Source organism: Bactrocera oleae, chromosome 4, assembly GCF_042242935.1.
Source record: "Bactrocera oleae isolate idBacOlea1 chromosome 4, idBacOlea1, whole genome shotgun sequence".
NCBI lineage: Eukaryota > Metazoa > Arthropoda > Insecta > Diptera > Tephritidae > Bactrocera > Bactrocera oleae.
Window position 1 is genome coordinate 67,760,246 of NC_091538.1, and position 20,630 is coordinate 67,780,875.

General features: G+C 32.4%; 1 protein-coding gene across 7 annotated transcripts in view; it reads left to right on the forward strand.

The window, feature by feature from the left end:
* Window positions 1–20,630, forward strand: part of LOC106621698 (protein qui-1) — a 111,258-nt gene that overhangs the window by 28,800 nt on the left and 61,828 nt on the right. For all 7 annotated transcript variants that reach the window (XR_011395888.1, XR_011395889.1, XM_036370115.2 and 4 more), the window contains one exon: window positions 12,359–12,401. The gene's annotated coding sequence lies outside the window, so the exon portion shown is untranslated. The remainder of the gene's footprint in view (window positions 1–12,358; window positions 12,402–20,630) is intronic.

The window sequence follows — 20,630 nt, forward strand, 5'->3', positions numbered from 1 at the left end:
ATTTTTCGCTAGAAAAATGCGCAGTTGGCATTGTATTTGAACTCAAAAACATTGAAAATGTGGAGTAAATCAGAAAATTCAGAATTGCTCATTCAGCTTGCAAATTGAAAATGAACCGTTATCGCCCTGCCTAGCCACGACTTGCTCTAATTTATTCTCGCACGCCAGTTATCTCTTTTAAACTGACGATTTTTCAAACAATAAATATTTTTATATGCTTGCTTGGGGCCACCACCCGCGCGACCACTCTCCACTAAATGGCTGTGCGCGGCCCAGCGCTGTGGCGAATTGTTCACGAAATTGCGCGCTCACTTGCATGATAAATGTTTTTTGCTTTTTTTTTTACAGTTTATTATTCATTTTATACAAGTATTTTAGAATATATTTTTCGCGACGCGACGTTGGCGCCACCCTTGCCATTCTGTTGCAAGTGTAAAGTGCAATATTTTTTCTGCAGCCAGCTTGTGGTGCGACGCAGCCAGTTGGTAAATTTGCAATTTTCATCACATGCAACATGTTTCCATCTCCTGTTGCAGAGCGTTTTTACTTCCTTATCCTCTTTTGTACTCTTTATTAGCTTTCTTTGTAATTTATATTGTGGACGGCATTCAACTCAATGTGAATTAAGAAAAGGCATTTTAGTTTTTCCGGTTTCGTTTAGTGAGGCGTCATTTTCTGGATTGTTGGACAGTTTCGACGTCTTATTCGTTATCCCACGTCTCGTCATGAACTCAACTACGTCTCTTTTGCGACCTCTACTTGACTTCGTTTTTACAAAAGATTTTGGTCTTTTAGTAATCAAGTTTGGCATTGTGCCTCTTCGTAAACCATACATTAAACGGAACACGACGATTTTCAAGCACTGTTTCTTTAACTTTTTCGATGTTACAATCATCAACGGGGGTGAATATACGACTGACTGATGGTTTCAAGAGCTTCACTGAATGTTTTGTGTTACTCAGATATTTTTTTTTATTGTGCGGGGAAGATGTACTTTTTTTAACTATGGTGTTAGTGAAGTATTAAATCGAATACTAAACACGAATCCTTAATGCAATATAATGGAACGAATTGTTCGATTACGCGGCTATAAGAGAGAGCAAGTGGCACTGGGATGGTTAACAACTTAGCTTAGCTCGTTGAAGGATTGCCAGCTGAGCTGTACAATATGTGTGGGGAGAAGATGATTGAGACGGGAATAACGAAAGACTAAATCTATATATATTCTATTTGTATTTCCAAAAAACACTTCGATACTTTTCATTCCATAGACTGTGACTGTAATTATTTTAAATAGTACTTATACCATATATGTGTGCTTATAAGAATTTAAAGCATATTGTGCCATTTGTTGAAACCCAAAAACATTTCATTTGCTCACTCAGTCAGAAATTGTGTGAAATGAATTTCAAATAATTCTTCATTCATTCCATCAGCGTTTGTGGAACTACTCTGTGCGCTTACCAATAAAACAGATTAAAGCAAACAAGGATATTTTGTGTGAACATGAAAATATTGCAGAATTTGTTTGAACTATGTTGCGAAGCTGGTGTTAGAAAAAGCAACAATAAAAGTAAGACCTTTGTAACAAATTGTAAATGGCAAAACATATTTCTCTATAGACCACATATATAAGTGTATAAGAGTTCGAAAATTCCTATGCCAAGCATGCTTGTATTATTTCATACAAAAACCACTCAATTGTGTATGAGCTTTTCGGATCGAAACTGAAATTTCAATTAAAAGTGAATATTGAATATTGAGAAGCTATACATAAAGTATAAGGTTACATAAGTGCAACTAACTAGTATTTCAATGAATTCAAATGCCACATTGGGCCATACAAGTGCACTTGCATATACATACTTTGCACACACACACACATTTATGCACTTCAGCTTCGGCACAAGCAGCTACGCCAGCATATAAATCAAGCAAACACTGCTCGAGTAAAGTGCATAAATAAAAGCCTCTGCTGGCACGGTGAGCTCATTGAAATTTGTTAGCATCTGCCTTCTTTCGTAACAAATGTCCGTCCAGCTCACTTACTGACTATCCGGCTTGGATTTTTACCGCTTAGGAGCGCCATTAAAATGGAAATATTTCACTGAAATGAGTGGGAGTGGCACTTGCACTTGCAACGCAAGCCAGCCGTGAGCATGCAACTCTACGCGTTGCTGAAAAATGCAGCAAAGAAAGATGGCAATGTACAACTATCTAAGTGCGCAAACAAAAGTTAAGTGCGGTGTAGCCAAATTTGCTGGGAATGTGCTGCGAGCGCAAAAGCTTTAGAAGGCATTATGAAATTGAAAATTCAGTTTTAGAAGTGGGGCCAAGCAAAACATCGCATACATATAGCCTTAAGTAGATAATTGTTTTTTTTTTTTTTAGTTTACATAAAAAGATTTGCTAAAACATTTATTTGAGCGAATTGATGAATAACTGCAATTAGTATGAAGAGCTTTTTAGATATATTTTTATTACCCGTATTCCACTTAATTTAGCGGACATTAAATTGAAGAAAAATTATAACTTTTGGCTCTCCTAAATATGGAGGTAAATTTTCTATTATATTGGTATTGACTTTCTCATAAAAGGTTTTTCGGATGATATCCAGATTGAAGGCATTTTGTGTTATCGTATACTTCATTCAATATTAACTCCTGGATATTGGTATTGGATTTTGAAAACACTGTGAACCTGAGCGCAACCGACTGTTCCTACTATGCAAAAGTTAGATCTAAATAAGCGCCAAATCAAATAAAAAATATATTGTCTGGATTTTCAGTTAGAATAGCATTTGCCACGTCTGTTTGTGAACTTCAAATAAATCTGAAAATTATATCACTCCTATAATAACGATGCAGAAAAAGCAGGGATGTAAGCGGTAGAAATAGTCGCTGGAACACCTCCTTTGCTTCTGTCCGGCTTTACATACTTGTAGAACTCGTCTTAGATATCTAAGAGCTTCGCAGTTCAAGGGACTTGATGAAGTATCAGAATTGGATATCAAGTCTCAAATAAATTTCGCAAAATTCGTTGACTTCCTCGCTATTTAATGTACCAGTTTGAAAATAATTTCCCGAGATTCTAGCACCCAGAACCTCGCTTATTAATATCGTTTGTGAGTTGAAAATTTCCGTTGCCATATAAACAAAGAAAAAAATGTTTTTACGCGATTCTTTTCGTAATGGTCATACAATACAAACTTTTTGTTTAAAAAGTCAGTTTGAGTAGAATTTTAACATCTTATAGATATAATATATATTACATTAATTAAAAACAAAAATTAATAATTGTCGAACTATTCAAATGAAATATAAATACTCACGACAGTTAAATCTACCGGGACATAAGCAAAATCGATATAAGTCTTTGTTAAGTTGCAGCAACAAAAAACTTATTATCACAGTTATATAACGACACTTTTATTCAATTTGTGTTCCATGTATACACCATACTCACACACAAACACTGCAGTACAAGCATAACATTAAATATTTATATGGCTATCCTTGCGACACAGACTATAGTATTAGGGTGTCCGTTACTTCACAAGTTCATTGGCTTTTTGCAAACGCCCCCTAAAGTTTCAGTTTTTGTTGCCCTAAAAATAAGAACTCAACGCAAACAAGCTCTTTATTTTCAATTTAAGCCGTGGCTATTTCTTTTCCCAAGTATATAACATGTTTTTTTTTTATATATATTGCATTAAACTAGTCAATCTATAACTTTGGAAAATAGATATTATAATACAAAATTTTCCGTTCTAAAAAAAACTCTGAATATTTTTTTTTATAAAACCACTTCTTAAAAAGTTGTATGTAATTAAACTTATACATCAAAGATCTGAGCATTCATACAACTAACATTTATGCACGTTCTGTGTTGTTCATACGACATGGTGTACTAGATGAATACAGTGCATTTGATTGAAAATTGTTTTATAACAAAAACTATTTGGACATTTTGCGTAGAACGGACCATTTTTTATTTGAATATCAATTTTCAAAAGTTGTAAATTTATTTGCTTTGAAGATAAAAAAATTATTGTAAAATAACAAAAAATCTCATATAAAATATTGGGGAAAAGTAAAATGATTTAGGCACGGTTTAAATTGAAAGTACAAAGGTTGTTATTGGATTCTTTAGAGCGAAAACTATAACTTCAGGGAACGTTTGAAAAAACAAAAAACAAATCAACTTGGGAAATAACGGACACCCTAATATACATATAATATATATATATATATATAATATACAAAATAATATTTTAAATACATATATAAATTAAACAATGATCCAGTATATCAACACATATTGTTGTCAATCATGAATGATGCAGAGAAGCGAAAAAAATCGCAACTTTGATGGATAAGGGCTTTTAACACAAAAAGGTGTGCACTATGCAAAAATATATAGTACATAAGTGTAAGAGTGTATTTGTTACAAGCCAAATTTATATTAGGAAAATGTGTTAGCAGATGCTGCTGAGCAAACACCGTAAATAACAACATTTTTTATTAAAATTAAATTGTAGGCGTTGAAAACTAAACATTTTTTTAAATATGTCATAATAGTTTGAGTGATTAAACAACAATGCCAAATATTTGCAATATTTCACAAGCCACAACAGCACGTTGTCCACAAAAAATCCATCCATATGCATCATTAGTTTATTAAATTTTATGAAATTCCGTACTATTTAAAAAAGTCAACTTTTGTTTTTCCGCTTAAGCTCAAAATTAATTAATTTCATTTCAATAAATATTTCAGTTACTTTGCAAAAATCTATATTTATACTCGCATTCCGCGAGGCAACGGCGACGTTGTGTGAATTAATTAGTTTGAATAACCGTAAAATCATGCTTGAGCGATGCTTAGCGAGTGCCTGACCCCTTAATGAATGCGTAAGTGATTAAAAATAGCTAATGGTGTTTTATGAGCAATCAGGCGCAGCTTTTTGAATAAGAAATGCTGGTTTAAAACTATAAAAATTAATTGTGGGAAATTATACAACTTAATCACTTTTTATTACGTGGTAATGAGTGGGAGTATAAACGCAAAATGAAGACAAAAAATTTGAGGAAAAACTAATAAAATTAAAGAGATTATAATATTCAAGAATAGCAAATGAAGCTAATCATTTGTAGGCACTTTCGATAATAGGCCACTATTGGATATAGCTGCCATACATATTGAACAATAATAATCGACTTGTATATGGAATACTTATTCAATTGACAAGATATCTTCACGAAATTTGTCTTAAGTTATTGTTTAAAGCAATAATACAATCTTCGAAGAAATTGTTCAGCTCGAACCATTTAAACGCATAGCTGCCAGATAAACCGAAAAATCAAAATCTTGTGAGGAACACTTTTTTAGCTTACAAAATACCTTCACGAAATTTGTCACAGATTATTATATAAGAAATCACTACAGTTTCCCAATATATTGTTCAGATTGGACCACTATAACATATAACTGCCATTCAAACTGGCCGATCAAAATCAAGATAAAGTCTTTTATGTTATAAGAAATGCACCTGTAAATGGTATTCGGTGCAGCCGAAATTCACGTTTTTTCTGGTTTTTACTCTATTCTACTTTATACGCCACAAATAAATTCACTTTCACTTTTGTCTAAGAACAGCTGAAATAAAACTCAATTCGATTTTGAGGTGTTTCAAATCATCAAGCCAATCAAAAACATTACATTTATTGAGTACTATTAATTGAAAACGTGCCAATGTCAGCGTTATAAACAACAAAAACGCTAGTCCAACCAAAAATATTCAAAGTAGCTAACCAAATGGCAGTGGTAAAATCGAAATGCGGCAGAAAGCGATAAAAATACGATATCGTAAATGTGTACACAACCCCAAATTTGTCATAATGGTAAATGCTAAAAGCCATGGTCACGGCCGATGCCACGGCGTATAATCAACTTTATCAGTAATGAGTGCGAAACGGCAAATAGCTCGTTAAATCGGCAAGGCAAGTAGCATCGGGTGAGAAAATCGGTGAAATACAATGTTGCAATCAATGGCAGCAGGACAGCAACCGTCAGCCTACAGGGGTGCAGGTTGTTGGCAGACATTGTACACTTTTAGTGCTCGAAAGCTAGCAATTTCGTTTCACGTTATATTACCCACCTTTTATTATTTATTTTTATTTTGGTTTTCTTTTGTTTTTTTGTGTTTTTCGTGCATTCTCTTTTCCAATTGTTCCGAATTTCTCGCGGCACTGCAGTCGGCGCTCAATAAATGATTGCTGACATTTTCTTCGCATTAACAAATTAATGTGGGCTTTCAATTAATTTGTGCTGTCATTTGTTGGCGTAATTTATGCAGGTAATTTAATTAGTTTCTCGCCCGTTTGTTATTGTATGGGCAGTGCTTGGCAAACGCTGCTCGCATTTCAAAGCGGATTGGTTGTGTTGTGGCGAGCAGAAACGACTGGAATGGTGTGTTGTTGTAATATAATATGTGAGCGCGTATATTTAATATTGGATAAACACCTGATGACACCCGTATTATTAATGAATTTTTATGCGCAGACGAAAATATTCGAAAAATAAGTTCGTTGGGCTAAATATGAAAACAAGGGAGAACTGTTGGAGTTTTTTTGAAAACGAACTTTCCTTATTGGTGTTTGATTGTCGACAGAACAAGTTTTGTCTGATACAAATAGCACATAAAGTTTAACCTAACATTTACAAATGTTATTAATGTTTATTTACAAATGTGATCGAATACCGAACCGACCAAATCGATAAAAACATTACCTTAGATTCGTACAACCCTTTTTTTATATTCGTGTGAAGTTTGATCTCCACATGTCAATTAGTGTGTATTTGTCAGCTTGTTGTTTATGACGCCAAAAGTTGGTCTGACGATTTTTACTATGGAAAAAATTAACAATGAGTTTGTTCGAAATTTTATGTTTCCAGTGGAATCACGGATACGAAATCGTTGAAAGAGTTTTGGGGAGTTAACTGGTGGATGCTTGTATTGGATTAATAGCTTATTTTGAAATCAATATTAAAAATCGATGAAAATGTGTTTTTTTCAGTCTGGGTGAAATTTCATCAGATGGGAGTTTTGTAACGGGAAAATTTATTCAATGAATTCAAAAACGAGGGCAAGAACAAATATTTTTTCGAAAAAAATTTCAGAAAAAAATGTGTGACTCTAATCAAATATTTTTGATTTTTAATTCACAATGTGAATTATATTATGAAGTTTGCTGTGGTTTCCAAACCATGTCCAGTCATCATTCCTAATAGTTCAGCTTTCTTTGCACAACTATTATACAAATATTGCCCATTTGCGTCGTTGCGTAACACGTGATTCGCAATAGACACTAATTAGTATAATATTTTTATGACAGTGGCCGACCTTCGCTTTTATCCATGTGCCACTAAACTCCAATGCCAAATTCTAGAAACTAGTAATATAATATAAAAACAATTAAATTTAGAATGAGGGAAATTACTTTTTAACAATATTTAATAAATTTTCTACTTCCCTTCAACAGCACTTAAAAAGTATTTTGATCCGAAATTACCCACCGATTATAAGTTAAAGACAACAACAGTTCAGCGTAAGCACGCAGGAAGTTGAGAAAAGTTCATTAAAAATCAAATTTATAGCACTTTTTAAGTGTTACGGCAATAAAAGCACAAAATTGCGGCTAACAAAGTGTTGAGAATTGAAAAAAAAACAAGCAAAAAAGTACAAACAAATACGGTTAACAGCCTAAACAAAAGTGTTTTGCTAGCATCTACAAACAGACAGTTATATATACACAAATATACAATTGTATCTCGCCTTATAGTACATTGCAAATAGAGGCATTTAAATGTTCACCATGGCTTGTCTGGCTCACTGAACTACTAAAATCCAATTGAACTTACATTGGCGAAGCCTGGCAGGCAAGCAGGAGAGTCATAAATTTACCATAAATATTCATTATTTTTCGGTAGAGAAGAGCAACATAACAGCAAAATATGCTCATAGACACGAATATACATATGTACAAATATTTGCACCCTTTACAAACATATATACAATATATGTACATACATATGTATATGAAGCTATGGGAGTGGGTACGGCATTAATAAACGTTTTGCTAAACCTTTGAATATCTACAGAGGTGCAGCGAGTTGACTACACTAATATATATATATCTATGTATACATGAAGTATACATATACAAGTATATGAAAGTAAATAAAACCGGAAAATCTCCCTTATATATATTTTCCTCTGAATATTTGCATACATATGATGAATGCAGACCTTTTACCTATAATCGTAGACACCACATTTGGGCCGATGAGAAAATATACTGCATTATTGGGGTAACATCTGTTGTGGTACAAATAAAAAAAAATTACCAAATCAAGAACATTTTTGAAGTTTTAAGTGGAACTCTGAACACGGACCTGTACTGTCAATATTTCATATTTGTGATTTACAATATCATATAAATGTCAAATAACACGGTATTATTGTTTAAAAGTGAACCTTTTTAGTATATCTTTTATGATCGTATGGGCACATCAGGCCCATACGTATGAGACAAATATAAACTTTAAAAGTTAAAAAAAAAATTCCAGTGTTTTTCATTGACTAGAATCAGAATTTGAGCATAAAACCAGACCGGTGTTGTTGCCCACTATGGCAATTAATTTTTCTTGTGGAAAATTCGCCTCAAGAGAAGCTAGTGAAAATCGAGTTTCTTCCAATAACGACGAGGGTTTCTATGAGGTTGGCATGATAAAATTGCTTTCAAAATGATTAAAAGAACTGGAATTTGCCAACAGTTCATTAAATTAAAAACTATAATGACGTTTCTATACACTTCAGGAAAGGCATGTTTACTCTATAAACTGACTATGCCTCAGATAACATTAAGGTATATTTGTCATCTTCACAAAAACTGCGTAAAGATAAATTACTCACATCAGCTCTGAATAAAATTGTAAACAATATACACAAATATAATCAGCTCAAAAGGCGTAACACACCAAAACATATATTTGTTTGTATATTAGGGTGTCCGTTACAGTACCAGGTCGTATGAGCAACACAAAATTTATTAGTATAAGGCACTTGTATGAATGCTTGGTACATTTGAAACCTAGATTTAATAGCGTATAACTTTTAAAGTACTGTATTTAGGGAAAATGCTAATAAAACATCTTATGTAGAACGTAAAAGTAAGTAATGCAAAATATCAAAAAAAAAATCCCATGTTACATACATATAAAAATATATACGAGTATGATATTAGGCACGGTTTAAATTGAAAATAAACATTTTGTTTAAATTGAAAATAAACATTTTGTTTACATTGGATAATTGTTTAGGGCAAAAACTGACACTTCATGGGAAAAAAAAATTCAACCTGAGAAAAAACGGGCAGAATAATATATATAAATATAACTAAAATATATATTTTGGCATTGTAATGTTTGACATTCATCAATCATGGCTTTTATTTCAAACAAAAATACATATACAATCATATCTAAATATTTTCTCTTTCGATGTGACAGTTTTTTATAATCAATCACGGTTATGTGCCAGTTGAAAAACATATACAAACAAACACAAACACAAGCTTTCGTATATTTAATGTTCAAAGGAGACATAATTTCATACACTTTTTATGCTAAAGAAAAAGCAACGCTCTGACTCATACAAAATGCTCGTAAGGTCATAAAAATAAACACGCTGATTGCTACGTTTGAACGCAACATCCTCATTTACGCAACTCACGCATTTTACGCTCGAATTATCTAGCTTCCTCACTTGTCAACCAAGCAGCCATTATAGCCTACGAAGCCTTTGTAGTTGAGCAGATATGAAATGAAGGAAGTAGCTAGGTTAACTTACGCACCGAAGCATATTAAAGTGAAAAGAGCTAATGGTGATGATTATCCTGCTGATTAGTATGACAAACGCGAAGCGTCAGCGGAAGGATGAAATAAAAATAAAGAAACAATAAGTGAATAAAGCGAATGCTGAAAAAAGAAATGCAGAACTACGGATGAATACAAAACGAAGTTGAATATGTTAAGCAAATGATATAAATATATACACACACATAAACAGTATATCTAGTCTGTATATATGTGTATAAGGAAAATAAACTACAAAGCTTGAAGTTGCGAATACCTTTATTAAGTTATATACGGCGTGCTCTTGATTTTCCAACGACCGATTTCGATTGGAAAACAACTGCACATAAAGCTATCTGCCACAAACAAAAATAATGTCACACACACATTCACAACGTGACAGCTTGAATTTAACATTAAACATGCAGTCGTATTTCTATTTGAGATTCAATGCAGGCAGCGGCTCACCATTCGGTACGTGCCTTTCCGATTCGCTTCAAAATTCAATTCTGCTGAATTGCAACGTACAGTTATACAATCCAGAACAGAACACAACAAAAAAGAGAAAACACTATAAAGGCAAATATAATAAAATAAATATAAATGAGTGTGAAAAATGTCGGGGGAAAGTTGAAATGTGTAATATTCAATATCGACGAAATGAAATGTTGCAGGAAGCAGTCTCAAAGCGTAGAAAAAGCACTGTTATATGTATGAGGTGTAACGTAAGGTCTTAAGACAAGTAAATTGGGTTTTTATTTCAGCCATTGGTCGAAGCGATAATCCAAATTTTACATACGCGCTGACTCAAACTTAATCATAGGAGGAGAAGAGAAGAAAAAGAGACGTAAAATAGGCAAAGAGAAAAAAACAAGAGTTGGTGTAGGAAAATATGCACAAGAATTCGTAATTTCTTTTATACGTTATGCTTCTTATACAAGTATGTTAAATTTAACGAATTTCGCATGTGTAGGTATATATATATAAAATATATATATATAAAATAAATCTGAATTAGTTTTGGAATACTACTTATAAAATATAATGATGATTGTGATGATGAAAAAAAATAATACAAAAACTTAAAAAAGCATTCTAAAGCTATTTAATAAAACGTCTTCCAATAAGTAAGTTGCCTCTTTTCATTTTAAATTTTTTCTTTCATGTGTTTTTTTATACTCTTGTAACATGTTGCTACAGAGTATAATGACTTTGCTCATCTAACGGTTGTTTGTATCTCCTAAAAATAATTGAGGGTTGTATATAATATATATATAAAGGATCAGGATGGCGAAACGAGTTGAAATCCGGGTAAGTGGGTGTCCGTTTGTCCGTCGTTGTGCATAAAATGGTTAAAATCGGACCTAAACTTTCCTTAGACCCAATATAATTGATATTCACGATTTTCAAACATCTGGCTGACTTGGTATGTATGTCCATATATGGTATGAATATATTTATTTTTATATATATTTACAAAATTGCTTCAAAATAAGTTTTTAAGCATAACTGAGCAAAGTCAAAAGTTAATGCCATCAGCCTTTCCATTTCTCTGCCCCAATGATTTTAGTGTAATTTTCGGTGACGGGAAGTAAAATATAGTAATAAAACTAAGGAAGAGCATGACCTTCAAAATAAGTTATTATGATACCAAATATAATTGTATACCTTTTACGATTCCTCGAATAATGAAGTTGGAACTCTACGCTACATTTTTTAATATTACCAACACCTAAAGCTATATAGCCGGCTTTGACCCATGCAAGTTGCAAGAGTATAAAATGTTCGGTTACATCCGTACTTAGTCCTTCCTTACTTGTTTTAAATTACATTTTCTCTTCCAAAGTCCTTAACACTCGGTAATTCTCTGAAAGAGTCTCTAAGTCTGCTTAGCCACGTGTATGTATGAAACGCGATCGCTTTCTTCGGTTGTTATCTCTTTCATCTTATTTTTCAGCATTTCCTTATTTACTACTTTTCTGCTAGGAATATCTGCCTGTATTCATGCTCAGCCCAATTTATTGGAAAACGATTGAAATTATGTGCAGATTTACTTTCAGACACTTTTTCTAACAATTTTTCTTAATAATTCAAGGAATTGTCTAAGCTTGTGAATTGTTCTTTATTTGGTGATGAAATTTTAGAAAAGGGTTGAAAGTAGAGTCTCGAAGGAATAATAGATTTGGTAGCAGTAACTATTATTGTACTTTCTTTCTTTTCATCATTTATACAAAGAATGATTTTGTGCACATTTGAATAAAGTCAGTCGTTATTATTTTCTCGCAACTTTAAGTTGAATACTTATTTTTAGATATGAAATTATGTGTCCAAGGAACAACTATATACAAAATACGAAAATTTTATATAATATATTATTAATATTAACAATATGTTATTTTGCAAGATGTAAATATATCTAATTTAACATTTTTGTCTCTTTCAGAAATTGTTTTTCATGTGTTAAACTCATTTTACTAGAAAAAAAGGTGAGTTTATAAAATTAATTCCTGCATATTTATGATAATAATTCACTTCAAGTTATAAACTCAACTTTATGTTTTGTTATTATGGTGTCAAAGTGTTATTTTCGGGCTGTTTAAGAAACTCTGAGTTTAATTTGACATTTTTATGTTTGAATGCTATAAATCTTGTGACAAAATTGTGAAGCCACACAGAGTTGTATATTCGTAAGCACCAAAAAAATGTGTTACATGAGCCGATCAAATGTATGGACTCAGCACTTAGGATATAGCGTGGTATACCCAAACATTATCGAACTATTTTTAAAAGCCTTGATTAATATAAGGTGCCATAAAAAGAAATCCTTTACCCTATTGGAAAAAAAAATGGGACAGCCGATTTTTGCATGCTTCTCCAGAGGCAAATTTGTCAAGGGCAAAATTATTCGGCATAGACAGCATCAGGCAGTAATCACTTGGCGCTAGGTTTGTATTATAAAGTTCTTCATAAGAACTTCCCAGCTAAGCTCGAGGAGCTTCTGGAGAGCTACTATGTGTTTGGCCTGGCGTTATCCTGGTGGGCACCGATTCCTCTGCTATTGGCTAAAGCTGGTCGCTTCTGAGTGATTGCTTTCGTAAGACGTAAGACAATCAAATAACTGTCTAAATGGTTCTCTTTGTATGAAACTATCTTACTTATTATTATCTTTCTAATGATATATAGCGTCGCCCGACCTTAGTATGATATTCTGCTATACAATACAAAATACAGAATATCCTACTAAGGCCATCTGTTGGAAAAATAATGGATTTGTTTTTGCTTGTCTTAATGTTTTGTACGAATATATGCCATACCATACCATACGAAATTAATATTTTATGATTAAAATTTTTTATAATACAAGTAATCAATCAACAAACTATACTTGCAATCAGAGTCTGAAAGTTACTATGGTGACTATATAGTTAGTAAAAGCGAACAATATAATTTATATAGAGAATTTTGTTAATTAAGCACGAAATTGGGATAATGAAATCAAAAATGTCACATAAATTTCAGCAATTTATTATAGTAAAATATTATGGTAAATAATTCCATAATAATTGAGCAATTAATTAAGATTATTGTGCACAACACAAAAGAAATATTATAATTTGTCTCTGCAACTATACTCAAGCAAGCACGCCTACATTTATTATTACACTTTCCAGCAACTACGCATTAACATGTCATGTTTTAATTGTGGTTTGCAAATGAAAATGTTCATATGCTCTTTCGGTGTGTTTGTTTGAACGCATAAATCAAGTTTTGGACACGGTGGGGTTACACGCGGCGTATGAGTGACATTAATCATGACTTGTGGACAATATTTGATTTAATTTTTTTCTTTTACTACTACTACTAATAATTAATAATACAAATGAAGAGTCATTATTTTTCTATCTCGCTTCCAACTACTTATGCCGTTTCATAGATTATGTAATTGAACATTCAACAGAATGGTCTCTTACGATTGTTTCGAAACCTAACCGTTTAAATGATATTATTGTTTGAAATTAGAGTATTTTAACGCAATTTTTTTTTTTAACTTTATAGCGCAATGCAAAAAATATTCATTTGAAATTTGCAAAACTGACATTTTCTTAAGAAAATTTACTGAAAAAAATTCGTTTTTGTCTTTATTCTAATAGTTTCCCCCAAATAAGTATATATTATTCTCTTTGGCAAAATTGTGTTTTTAAGATATTTTCCTAAATGTGTGCGTATACATATCTATACACATAAACAAGTTTTATTTTTCTGCAATTTCGCATCGAATTTAAATCTTATGTTCCTAACAAATTTTAAACTAAATAAATGTCAGTCTTAAAGATACAAAAAGCCACGGGCTGATATTTTTGAAATAGTAAATAAAACTTCAAAACACTTAGCACTTTAATACAAGAAAAAAGTTGAGGCTAAATGCCAAATTCAATCACAATTCCATATCACAACAGAAATGCAGAATAACAAATGTTTGTTGACATTTTCAGTATTTTCTAAATGACAAAATACGTGTTGTAGCAATAAATTTTATTCTTTGCGAGAGAATTTCTCAAATTGACTACAAAATAAATCAACTCATAAATATTTAACTTCATGGAAAAATACGATATATCACTTAAGCTAGAAGCAATGCTAAAATACATTTTCACACAGCAAAACACACAAAAAACAGTGCATATTTGCTACGAAACTTAAATTTATAAACTTTGCTGACACTTTTCAAGTGACTTCTATTCAATACAAGTACGAGTATGTACGCATTGAGTATCACATTCTTTTTCTGTTCGCAAGACAATCATCATGGCATATAAAAAGTAGCGAAAGTTAGCTTTGCAGCCGCGATAAAGTCGACAAAGTCTTTGAAGGAAAGACACAGAGTCAATTTTAGTAGAAAAAATGCGAAAACCTCATTTTTTTTATATTAACAAACGATGCATATGCATATGTGTATATATACCTATGCGTAGCCTTTGTTAGTAAAAAAGTGCAAAAGAACACATAGAAATCGCAGAACGCAAACTTTTTAATATAATTTCGGCTAACAACAAATGGCAAAAGTTTTAACAAAACACTTTCGAAGCAGCAATACAGCAAGAAGACAAATAAGCGCCATAAAATATACTTCTTTCAAACATTTTTTATGCACGCACATATATTTGCAACAACACACACATACATATACGCGCTTAAGTATATATTGAAAAATTTATAGAGTAAAAATGCTGTTTCTTACACTCTTTTTCTTACTTATTTTTACGCATTTTTTTTGACATTCCTCCATTGTTCTTAAGCGCTGGCAAAACCTTTTGTTAAATGGCCCTGTTTATGCGGCTTGTCATATACCTTTTCCTTTGCGCATTAATAGGTATACTTGAAGAACTCGCCGGCATTCATTTCGGCTTGCATACTTCTGCTAATTTGATGCTTTCCTTTTTATTGGCAAAGTTTTGCGAATAGCTTTCGTTTTCGTTCTTTTCTTGGCCTTTACTGAATTTTATTTAATTTCCGCGAAAGCATTTTTTGCTCGCTTGGCTTTCACAAAAGCCATCAAGCAATTTAATAACACTCGAATGGTTGTGTGTCAGGTGTGTTTAAAATAGCCGATTTATAATTCAGCCTCTGTGCGCGTCATTTATATATATAACTCAAGTGGACAGCTTCAAATACCGAACGCTTGTGCATAGTGAAGCGCACTACATGTACGTTAGTATATCTGTGTGAGGTTGGATTTTTATAAAATTTCCTGAAGCGTACTGATGTGTGTCATAAACTGTAAATACACTTTTATCTCTTATTGGTTTACTTTTATTATTTCAATCACTTACTCATAAATACTCACATTTGTTTGAAGTATTTGCAGGCGATAACACTCATACGCACTGTTGCACCGGCGAGTTGACGGCACTGATTGACTTATTGGTTAGGAATTTAATTCATACCAGCTTTATAAAGCTATAAATTATTTATTACTTAGCAAGAAATGCGATTTTTAATGCTTCTAGATTTTTAGTGAAAGTAATGTAAGGGGCGTAAATTCTTTGTGAAATAGTTGAAACGCAGGTATTTGACTAAGAAATTTTGGAATATGTGACTAAAAAATTTTAAGATATAATAAAAAGAAAAAAGTTAATTTTCAGCTGCACCGAAGCTATAATACCCTTCAAAGCTGCATTTTCATATCATAAAACGGTCTTTGTCTTGGATTTGATCGGTTAGTTTGTATAGCATACCTGCCTACTATAGTGCAATATAATCGGAGATAATAATATTCTCGCCCAATTTCGTGAAGATACCTGAAAATAAAAAACTTGTCCATATGCTTGAACTTAATTTTGATCGATGAGTTTGTGTGGCAGCTACTATAATATAATATATGGTATATAAGTAGCTTCTTAGAAAGAAAAGTACGTGTCCACAATTTCATAATGATATCTTAACGACCGACGGACAGGCGGACATTTCCTCAGCCCGTCAAATTGATCCATTATATATAAATATCATGTACTTTGTATGATCTGCACCTTCTGGGTGTTATAAACTTCGTGGAGATCTTGTACTTTGTGTTTAGAAAATTTTTCATAGTATTTTCAATTTCTTAGTATGCTACTAGGCACTTCAACTTGTATTAGTTATAAATATATTTTTTTTGGCACTCGGCTTTTGTAGAACAACCGAAATTCCGAATTTTATTTCCCACGAGAATATAAAACTAATACTTAATGTCTGGTAACATTGGTTTCTGAAATATTCAGAATAATGTATTGGTTGGGCAAAAATTTTGATTTGTGTTTTGATTGTGTGATTTGATTGTGTACATATGTGTAAATATGTGTTCTACTTTTATTTCATACTCAGATATTTTTATAATTTTACGAGCAAAAACTCATATTACAATTCCATTACTTATCATTGCACTTGGTATTAGTGGAATGTATTATTTCTATTTAATTAATGTTTACAGATGTATATTTGTGTACTAATGTACATATGTAAATAATATAGTTTTATACATATACGTATATAATTTTATTTAATATAATATATAATTTTATACATATAAGTATATAATTTTATTTTATGGCAACAACTACTTCAAAAACAGTTCAAAAAATATTTCAAGTCGAACAACTTAAGATATAATGTGAAATGCTTTAATTAGAGTTTTTTTTTAATTTAAGTTAAAATTTGTGTACAAACTAAAACTTTAGATACAATGCGGAATGCTTTCGTGAAAAATTATTTTTAATTGAGGTTGAACCTTTTTTTCACATTTTTTAAAATTAAGTTAAATTTTGTGAGTAACAAAAACTTTCGAATCCATGTTTAATTTGCTGTTTACTGTGATAATTTTCAAGGGGGTTGCCATTAGCACAAAAAAAAACACAAAATTACATTTCTTTAATTTAGCAAATTCTTACAATTTTGAGGAAAATTATCATTATTCTTTAAATATATATCGTTAATACAGCAACATTTTACATTGTGTCCAAAAAGTAGCAAAAAAGAATCCAAAAAATGTATTTATGCAAAGAATTAACTGAATAGCACAACAATCACATATATTTAATAAGCAATTTATGCTTAAAACTTCAAAAAATACTTAAACCGCACAAAATATGCACACACTCGCACTTAGTTGTAAACGCCGCACATGCCCGACATGATTGGCAATTATATTTCATTGGATGCATGCATAAATCACAGCATACCTCCATTCCAATGAAAACAACGGCACATATTTGCAGGTGCCAAAGTTTTCATACAGCCCTGTCGCATTTAACCACAACACAATTCGGCTGCCGCCACTAGCACATTCGCATGCAACGATGCCATTTATGCAAATACGCACAATTGTTTGTTTCGTAAACTAATTTTACGGGGAACTGTCATGCCAAGCCATGTCATTGTATCGGCACTCATAGCAGCAGCAACAAATATGCGCATGTGTGCGTTTGTGTGCACATACACACAGTTTGAGTGTATACATCTATATTATCTTTGTATAGCCTGGCAGTGATTTCTGATTTTCGAACTGCCTCGATCGAATATCTTTTGTGTACTTACCTATGTATGTGTATATCTGTGCATATACCGTTATGTTGGCAGTTATGTGTGCATGTGCGCTGGCATTTATTGGTGCATTGTGCAGCAGTGCAACCCGCAGAAAACAATTCGATTGGTAAACAGAAACCAATTCATGCTGACGTGCCGGCCAACATGGCGTATGAGTGCTCCGATTGCTGAATTTTCAAAAAATTATTGGTTAAAGTGGAAGTGTTTTTGGTTGCTAGGTAAAGGCGGCAGCAGATCCCAAGACGGGTTGGTTGAGCAGCAAGTTTGCACAATTGATTGGTTTTTTGTTGGTATGCAGAGTAATTCCTTTTTCTGTAATCTGTGGCATGTGCCACATATTAAATATGCAAGTATTGAAAAGAAAAAGTTAAAGTCATTTCAAAAGTTTAAAACTATTATTTGAGTTTACTAGAAATAATGTATTTCAATAATAATTTCTCTTTTTTTTAAACAAAAAGTCATATCGGTTAAATGGAAGAAGATATATTATATATCATATTTCAGTATTCACTTCCAAAATTTCCACCAAAACGAACTTAAAACTACATAAATATCGTATACTTCTCCCGCTTTGCTTGCATATGTGCAAATTTATAACATTCAAATCTGCATATGCGCCAATTCCAACGTGCCATGTCAGAGCAGCAGTTCTGCCCTTCCTCGCTTTGGCGTCTGAATAGTCAAAATAAATCCATTTGCACATATGAATGCTTATAAGCGCCCACATGTATGCATTTTCAGCAGTTAAATGTTACGTTTTGTAAAATTTTATGAAAACTAATATTTCGGAAAAGCGAAAACTAACTTAAGCTGCTGCCACAGATGCCTCAATGGCAAGGAAAACTTTTAAATGAGTTTACCATGCAGTGAAGAAAATTATAATATAATATTTTGGCAGCGCAGCAAACATAAAGCAGAAGCGCACATATAATCTAATCATTTTCAATGCATATTTACATTAGGGTGGTTATTAAGTAATAAAAACATTTTTAAAACTTTTATGGAGATAATTGAAATATATATTTTTTTTATAGATACTGCCTCTTTTTTTTTTTAATCAAAAGACTTATCCGCGGATTCTCGCGTACCTTATGCAACATCTGATTAAATTTGACCTGGACTGGGAAAAAGTACCTTTTTTTTTGCTTGACCTCGTTATTGCAAATTTTTCAGATTTTCACCCCCCAAACCTGTACCAAAATGTGGTAAGTCGATTCATGAGAGATCCCCTGATATCTCTCTGATGCCAGCACGACGACGATTTTTAAGCAGCATTTCTTTAACATTTCTATGTTATCATCATTAACAGAAGTGGATGCACCACTCGCATGAGGCAAGTTTTCGATGACTTCCGACCTGCGCTGAATGCCTTGCAGCACTCAAATAATTTTAATAAAATAGACTTCCCAATACACTTCTGAAACGTTTTTAACGATTTCAAAATTTTTGATCAATTCATTTTGCGTGCGCATTTTAAATGAAAGAGTCAATGTCAAATTTGTTCAAATGGTATATTTTTAGATTTCCAGTATTTTATTATGTATTTCCAGATTTTCTAATTTTTAATTTCCTCATCCAAAAATGGTTATTTAACAATTTTACTTGTATAGTTTTTACCTAGTGTAATGTTTATTATTTTCTTATAATACACGTCTTATATACAAAAACCGCTGCTATAACTTTTTGTTCAATTATAAAACACACCTTAGTGCTGACAAAGCACATTGATTGCAACTCCAAACTATTATATAATAGAAGTAGAAACATTCAGTTAAAACGACTTACAAACTTTAGTTTCAATGCCTTATAACACGCCGCATTTTCTTCGAGCCACAAAGTGATTACATGCAAAATATAATATGGTATATGAGCATAACTTACCACAAAAAACTCACAGGCCTACATAAGAATATTTGGAAAGTCGCCTTAGTTCGCTAACTGCTTTCCAGACTGATTGAGCTTTGCTAATATTTGTACATTTCTCAGCTCGGGGATTACGCGCATGACGCACAAGCTTACATGCAATACACACATACGCAAACAGTTCTAGTGAGTTTACCAACGCAAATACAAACACACATACACACATGCACGCAAATCGCATGTCGTCACCCGTGTCCGCACACTTCTGCTCTTAAGCACTTGCAGCACTTAACCACATAGACGCAGTTATGTCAACATTAATAATAATAACAAGTTTGCCGCCAAACAACAACAAAGTCAACACTGAGACATTTCAGTTTAAATGCAATTTCAATGCCAACTGCGCTTGCTGAGCTCATTGGTGGCTTAATGAGTTTTGAGCACAGTGCGCTGGTGAGGCCTGCCTTGACTCTCTAGACACTAGTTTACCGTTTATATGTATGTGTGCGCACTTCTGACTTGTATTTAAATGAGTAAACTTTTTTATGACTTTTCGCTGAAGTTCAAATATTTTTCTATGAAATTGATGTTTACACTCGTTCGTGGCACAGAATGAGTGAATGCATACACGAAATGAAAGCGCTATTGAAGTCTTTTGATATGATAAATACAATTTTTATTTCAGAAGTATTGTTGTTAATGATAAAAAATATTCAAAAAGTAATTTATACAAATTAATTTTAACGAAATTAGTTAAATGTATTTTTTATCTG